Source organism: Nelumbo lutea, chromosome 5 (assembly GCF_056320005.1).
Source record: "Nelumbo lutea isolate HS-2025 chromosome 5, American lotus-T2T, whole genome shotgun sequence".
NCBI lineage: Eukaryota > Viridiplantae > Streptophyta > Magnoliopsida > Proteales > Nelumbonaceae > Nelumbo > Nelumbo lutea.
Window position 1 is genome coordinate 49,135,381 of NC_142688.1, and position 8,025 is coordinate 49,143,405.

The 8,025-nt window shown below is 41.7% G+C and overlaps 1 pseudogene; it reads right to left on the reverse strand.

Moving 5' to 3' along the window:
* Nucleotides 1-690: 690 nt before the first annotated feature.
* LOC148852269 (wall-associated receptor kinase 5 pseudogene) lies at nucleotides 691-6,189 on the reverse strand (annotated as a pseudogene).
* Between the last annotated feature and the right edge of the window lie 1,836 nt (nucleotides 6,190-8,025).

Consider the following 8,025-nt stretch of genomic DNA (forward strand, 5'->3'; position numbering starts at 1 on the left):
GTTTTTTAAATTTGATCAACTGCCTCTCATTCTGGTAGCTCAGCACCATTATCTAATTAATCCTCCTCTCCTATATGGTGATTAATTAGATAATCCGTCAATTCATTAATGGCCTATTTAAATAAAGTTAAATGGATTCACCTAAATCCGTCTACCGGCCTAAACCGTTAACCATATAGTAACTTTAGTTTTAAGAAAATAGCTTAAAAGCTAAAACCAACTCATTTTTAACAACTTGGCGGTTAGAGAGTGGACTTATAATTTTTAACAACTGCTTATGGTTGAATCCATGTTCTCATCCTTGTCAACTTATAATTTCACCATATTGTACCAAACAATGGATCATTTTGTCATTAGAGAGTGGACTAGATACAAAAGTAAGCTTTACTGCATTTTCTTGCAAAAAGTGTTTGCTTCTAGATATTCAAACATGAAAGAATTCTCTTGTAATCAGCTTCCTAAGATTTTATACTTGGTACAACATGAAATGAAATCTTATTTTTCATAGAAGAAAGTAAAGCATTATTTTCAATGTGCTTTTGTACATTCACTGGATCTCATACATAAGATGAAGGAAATCTACTAATAAAATATATAAATAGTTTAATGAAGATGATCAAATCATTATTTCAATATTGCTACAGTGATAGGAAAAGAACATTAGACCTAAGGGATGTCCTAGATTATTGCTCAACGAGGGAAATTCATGGACAATATGATATCTCTTTGCAAAGAAGACTGCTCAGATGTATCACCAACATGATAGAATTCTGAAGGTTCAGATAATAAGCTCACACTCTCTTCCTCTATCGGTTGAACCCATGGTTGTTTTCTCAACCTTTTCAAGTTTTGTAGCTCCATTGCAACTTCTTCCATAGTGGGCCTTTCTTCACCTTTTAGACTGAGGCATCTTTTTGCAACCTTAGCAACTACACAAAGTTCCTCAACATTTTTCTCATCCACAAGTCGATCTTCATTTAGTTCAAAAAGACGATTTTCATTCATTGATGAAATGAAATATGTAGCCAAGTTTCTTTGTTCTTGTGGTCTTTCAAAAGAAAGAGGTTTTTTACCTGTTAAGAGCTCTACAAGAACCACTCCAAAGCTATAAACATCACTTTTCTCTGTCAATTGACTCGTGTGGAAATATTCTGGGTCCAAATATCCCAATGTCCCTTGAACCAATGTGGTTATTTGAGATTGATCCGTAGGAAGTAACTTGGAAACTCCAAAATCAGAATTTTTTGCAATATATTTTTCATCTAATAATATATTTGTGGATTTGATGTCCCTATGAATGATTGGTATAGAGACTTTGGAGTGAAGATAGGCAAGTGCACTAGCAGTTTCTATTGCAATCCTCAATCGATCTTCCCATGAAAGCAAAATGCCATTGTTTTGATGAATATGGTGAAAAAGGGTTCCATTGGAGATATACTCATAAACCAACTGAGGTACTTCAGTCTCTAAACAACATCCCAAGAGCTTTACCACGTTGCGATGATTAATTTGAGTTAAAATGACAACCTCATTTACGAATTGCTCCATTTGACTAGAATCCATTATTCTAGACATTTTAATGGCAACAATTTGATGATCAGGAAAAATGCCTTTGTAAACCGTACCTTGTCCACCTTGGCCTATGATGCTTTCTTCATTATAATTTTTGGTTGCCAACTTTAACTCTTCGGTTGAAAAGATTTTCAAGAGATTTGAACCTCCATTAGAAAACTGTTGTTGTAAAAGCAAACCACCATTTTGCTCAAAGTATTTCTCTTTTAATCTCATGAGTTTTCTTTTCCTTATGATGAAGTATAACCAAGAGATACAAATGAGTAATACGAAGATGCAAAGGCTTATACCTGCATACAATATATGTCAATTATTAGTTAGTGAACAGAATATCAAGAGAGAAATGGTCATACAATATAGTCATTGTTATATTGTAATTTTCTCAAGGAAGAAGGTTTCATAAATTGACTAATAACATGGCCGTTTCTCATAAAAAGAAAAAGGAAACTTGGCATAAAACTTCTAGAATCCATGCAGATTTTCTTTTTTCACTGTTGGTTTAACCCCTACAACATCCCCTACATATACGTACATACATACATATTGTGTATACATTTCAACTGAGAATCCACATGGACTCACACGTGAATCACTATGTGAACTTAATTAATAACAATAATAATAATAATCATAGTAATTGATGATGCAAGTTTTGGCAGTTCCTGACTGGCCGGTGACTCGGATGCTAATTGATAGTGTGCGATCCGAGCGTTCTCTGGTCATCTAGCGACTTCTTGGTGGCTGGTGACTCAGAGGTTGAAGTGGAGGATTTCCACCGGATAAAGACTTGGATGTCGAGCTAACTAGGCTAAGCTAGGGGGTAGATCAGGTGCCGACCTAAGTTGATTGTTGAGCTGTGTAGCTCTTTAGAGAAACCTGCAAAGAATTAATGTCAGTGTCTGGGTTGCTTTACCCGTGGTGGGCACTCCGATGCTTAAGTTAGTACTCGGTTGTGCAAGCTGAAAGTATGTATACTAGTAGGCTCGTGAACAAGTAATCGTGCATACCCTGTTCCTTGAGGTCTAAAGTCCTTATATAGTTGAGTTGTCGTCGATCCCACGTACCACACCCAAGATTTCCGGGAGGTTGTGCCTAACCAGTCAGAGATCCTCAGAGGTAATCCCCATACACGTTGACCATCCTCTAGAATATCCAGTATGCGGGCCAACTTCCTAGAGACCTGGGGGTATTAGCATATGCATGCCAAATTTGTTGGCGAGCACATTTCGCAGGTCACTGCCTGGTCCTCAGTCAGGTCGACAAGCCCTCGAGGGAGGTCATTCCTCGCATCGAGGTCACTTCGGCCAGTGGCGAGGAGCTATAAGTCAGCCCTGAATGAGGTGCTCCTAGTTAACCTAAGTTGTGGTCGAAGTTGCTAGGTCGGAGTGCAAATGAACCGCGATTTGGGACTCCAAATCATCACTTAGGTGGTATTTATGTGTCATTCAGTAGTTCTAAGATTCCATGTGTCACGATGTCATTGGAGGGCCACATCCGCCCTTCATCAATTGCCCCCCACTCCTGAGCTGAGAGTACCTAGGCGAAGGAAGTAGATAGTTCCTTTGGCCTGGAATGACTGTTTGATGAACTCATAGTCGTAAGCATAGGTCTGATTTGCTTCTCAGGTTAGAAGAATCCAAGTGTTAGCAGCCTTACACAGGACCTCGTCGTCTTGATTATCGGGGCACGAGAGCGGTCTCATCTGCTCGAGGAAAGGTGGAGCAGATACACGAGGACATCTACCTTATAAGGGTTGTGACCATCATGGGATCTTGCAATCCGACCTATTACCTCAAGAGTGGAGCTCATCGGGTCGCCCTCAAGAATGGGTTCTATGTGACTGCTTTATCAGGTTGCTCCACCTAAGTAAACTCTAACGTAGCATCATTCAAACTGGTTTTGAAAGAGTATCCAGCGAGTTTGACACAAAGCCTAAACCGAGGTGAAAGAGTATCCTGCTTTATCAGGCAATTGGGTCTTATGTGGTGCCGAGGTCTTTTATCAGCTCGCAACTAGATTGCCCTAGCCGAGGAGGTGATTGGGTCTTATATGGTGTCGAGATCTTTTATCAGCTCGGCACCTTAGTTCTTAGGCTCTAAGAGCAACTTGTGGTCCACTCTACTTATCCTTGATCTTGCCCATGCCAAAGAGTCAATTGCGTCACATGTGGTGCCGAGGTCTTTTATTATCTCGGCGCCCTAGCCCTTAGGATATGAAAGCAACTCGCTGTCAGCTCTCCTTATCCTTGATCTTGCCCACATCGAAGAGGCAAATGGGTCTCATGCGGTGTTGAGGTCTTTTATCAGCTTGGCACCCTAGCCCTTAGGCTCTAGGAGTGACTCATAGTCCATTCTCCTTATCCTTGATCTTGCCCATGCCGAAGAGGTGACTGGGTCTCACGTGGTGCTGAGGTTTTTTATCAATTGGGCATCCTAGCCCTTAGGCTCTGGGAACGACTCGTGGTCCACTCTCCAAAATATTATTTAGCCAATGTGCGCATTAACCTTTCCGCCTAGAAAGGTGGTCGTTCTGTAATAACTTCCCATATGGCTGCCTCTACATTGTCTCGTGGGATTATCTTCCTGGGTGAGTGCTTGCAAGACCACAACTATGCACTTCGGACCCCCTTGTGAGGGTTGTTGATACATAAACATGTTATTGGTGTGAGTCAGCAGTTCGAGGCCACAGCTACACTGCATCAGCCTTGTAGTGACGTCGCTCATCCACCCCTACAAGAAGCCACTAGGAGCTTGACCTGCGGGAGAAGCACTATTGACTTTAGGTTGCCAGCTCGCATGGGAGCCTTGGAAGGCTCAACCTACAAGGGCGTCCATGTAATCCATTGGCCGCCTACTCCCATGGGATCTAGGAAGTGCTCGACTTGTAGAAGCAAACTTGCGAAACTAAGCAGAAGAGGCTTCATTCGGTTTAATCATTGTTGAGTATAAACATAGAATGAGCTGAGGTCGGTGGGGCTTCTTTACAATCTATTGGCTGTCAAACACCGCGGGAACTATGGAGGGATCGACCTGTAGGGGCGGCCTCACTCCAAGGTTCTTGTTGCCAAACTATTGGTTGTCGAGGTCATTATGTTGTTTACATTGGGCTTCTCCCATTCTCAGATTTGGAAATTCTTCCTTCATTTCATAGAACCACCACACTTCAATCCTGGTGGGAACCGCTGATGACTCTACCGCGAGGAGAGGGGTGTTCACAAGCCATAGCGGTGTGTTTACATAAGATACTAGGAGTGATGACTTTGGCATGGTTGCTACTGATTGTAATAGGGTGGGTCTCAAGGTTCATCATTGACGCCTTTGCCCCCCAGTAATTGATTATTAGTTCATGATGTTGGTACTGGTAAAAAATGCCTTTGAGTTCATAAAAATGGAAATTAGAGAGTGAAAACTTAAATTTTTAAAAGGTGAGATCTTAACTTTCTAGAAGATGAGCATTTAGTTTTCAAGAAGATGAGAACTTAGCTTTTTGTAGCATCTCTCACAGATGATGCCAGTTGATGATGCAAGTTTTGGTAGTTCCCAGCTGGCCGGTGACTTCGATGCTAATTGACATTGTGCAATCTGAGCGCTCTCTAGTCATCTGGCTACTTCTTGGTGGTGGGTGACTCAAAGGCCGAAGTGGAGGATTTATGTTGTATGAAGACTTGGAAGCCGAGCTGAATAGACTGAGCTAGGGGTAGATCGGGTGCTGAGCTAAGTTGATTATCAATCTGCATAGCTCTTTGGAGAAACCTGCATGGAATCATTGTCAGAGTGCCTGGGTTGCTTTACCCGGGGTGGACATTGCGATTCCTAAGTTAGTACTAGGTTGTGCAAGTTGAAAATATGTATACTAGTTGGCTAGTGAACAAGTAATTGTGCGTACCCTGTTCTTGACGTCTGAAGCCCTTATATAGTTGAGTTGTCATCGATCTCACGCACTACACCCAAGATTTTCGGGATGTCGTGCCTAACCGGTCCGAGATCTTTGGAGGTAATGGCCATGCATTCTCTAGAATATCCAGTACGTGGGCCAAATTCCTAGAAACCTGGGAGTGTCGGCATATGCATGCCGAATTTGTTGGTCAGCACATCTCATAGGTCACCGCCTAGTCCTCGCGTTGAGGTCACTTCGACCAATGACGAGGTGCTACAGGTAAGTCCTGAACGAGGTGCTCTTAGCCGACCTAAGTTGTGGTAAAAGTCACTAGGTCGGAGCGCAAATGAACCACGATCTGGGACTCAAAATCATCACTTAGGTGGTGTCTATGTGTCATTCAACTGTTCTAAGATGCCATTTGTCATGATGTCATTGGAGGGCCTAATTTGCCCTTCATCAATAATAATAAATAATAATCATAATAATAAAATAATAATAATAAATAATAAATAATAATAATAACTATTTGGCACTTCAATGAAACCCCATCCCTAAAAATCATTCTTGCATTATGCAAGTCGCCGCATTTTGCATACATGTCAACTGGTTAGGTTTGATATTGCTACAATTTACAAGATTATGGATTTCTTTTTCGTGATCCAAAGAACCATTTTGTGCACAAGCTGGTAATACACTTGCTACTGTAACTTCATCAGGCTTAAATCCCTCGGACTGCATCTTAGCGAGAGCCTGTAGAGCTTCTTCGCAATATCAATTCTGTGCATATCCAGCAATCAATGAATTCCAGTTCACCAAATTCTTGACTGGAATGCGATCAAAGATCTCTCTCGCCTCCTTGACGTTACTCTTCTTGTAGTAACCAGCAATTATTGACTACCAGGAATAGCAGTTCCGCTGTGGCATCTCCTCAAATAGCTGCCTTGCCGTCTTCAACTGCCCAATCCTCACATATCCATCGATCATCACAGTCATGTCACTAGATTCCTCATCTCATGTGGAGAGCAATTGAATAAACGCCTAGCAGCAATAATAACCCCATTCCTTGCATATCCATCAATCATCTCTGCCCATATAACTTCCGTCTTCCCTAGCATCCGTTCAAAACTAAATGATGCAGAACCCATGTCACCATTCCTTGAACACCCTCTTATCATTGCATTACATGTCACCAAATTCTTATTAGGTATTTCATCAAATACCCTGTGGGAACCAACTATGTCGCGGCATTTAGAATACATGCTAACTAATGAAGTCCCTATCCCCACATCTGAATCCACCCCAATTGTGATCGATTCAGCATGGAAAACTTTCCCGGCAGAGACACACAAGCCTTGAGTAGTAGAGGAATAACACCATAATGGTGGATTCCTTTTGCAGAGAATTTGGATGTAAAGAAGAAGAGCTTCTTCTGGGGCTCCTTGAGAGAGGTACCCTTTTTATGACATGAGACCAAGATCCATTAGTTGGAGCCATCGCAAACTCTCCTTTCTGACTTCCAACCACCTCTCCTGTGTCGATTGTCATTTGCCACCAAAACCAAATAGAGAGGAGAGAGATTTCTTGCTGCCGAGAGGAGAGAGGTTTCTTGCTGCCGCTACCCTGTTTTCCATCTCAAGGTGGGAGACGATGAACAGTGACTTCCCTATCTCCCACAAGGCCACAACCTCCGCTCTCCACTGTTCCATTGTCCACCAGCAACGAAAAGAAATATATTATAGCTAATTATAATTTCATTAAAAATCTCATTCTTAACTACAATTTATAAATTATAATTCTTAAGCTTTAATGTTTTATGGGATGAGAAAGACCCAACTCTCCTATCCATCCATAAAATATGCATTGGCAAAACATGATTGGTTATATGTTTTTGAGGTATCATGTCCCTTGGGTATCATAGCTAAACCCAGTTAGACAGCAAAATCAAAGTAAAGAATACTCTATCACTCTAGCTTTGATTGGGACCTATCATTGGTATCAGAGCTTGGCACCATGGCTACTAACAAGGAGAGAATTGAGAGCTTAGAGGTTGGACTTGGAGGCGGGAGTAGCTGATAAGTTCCATCAGTTAGAAGATGCCATCAACAAATTATCGGAAGCTCTACTCTCCAACTGTGCTACATCGACAGCCAACAGCCTTGAATTTAAGGCAAACTCTCCTACTGGGCGTTCTTGCAACATGAAAAAAGAATCTCGACAACTCCGAAGTGGGACGACAATTGTTCTCTTCCAAACTAGCCAAATTGGAGTTTCCTCAATTTGCGGGAGATGACCCCACCGAATGGTTTACAAGAGTAGATCAATTTTTTGAATACCAAGGCACTCTTGAATCTCACAAGGTGTCCTTGGCTTCATTCCATTTGAAAAGCGAGGCTAATCAATGGTGGCAATGGTTGAGAATATCCTATAAAGAAAAAGGAAAAGAGGTGACATGGGAAAATTTTCAAGAGGAACTTTGGGCAAGATTTGGTCCTACCGAATGTGAAGACTTTGACGAAGCATTGTTAAAGATTACACAGGTGGGTTCCTTACGTGATTATCAAAAAGAGTTCGAAC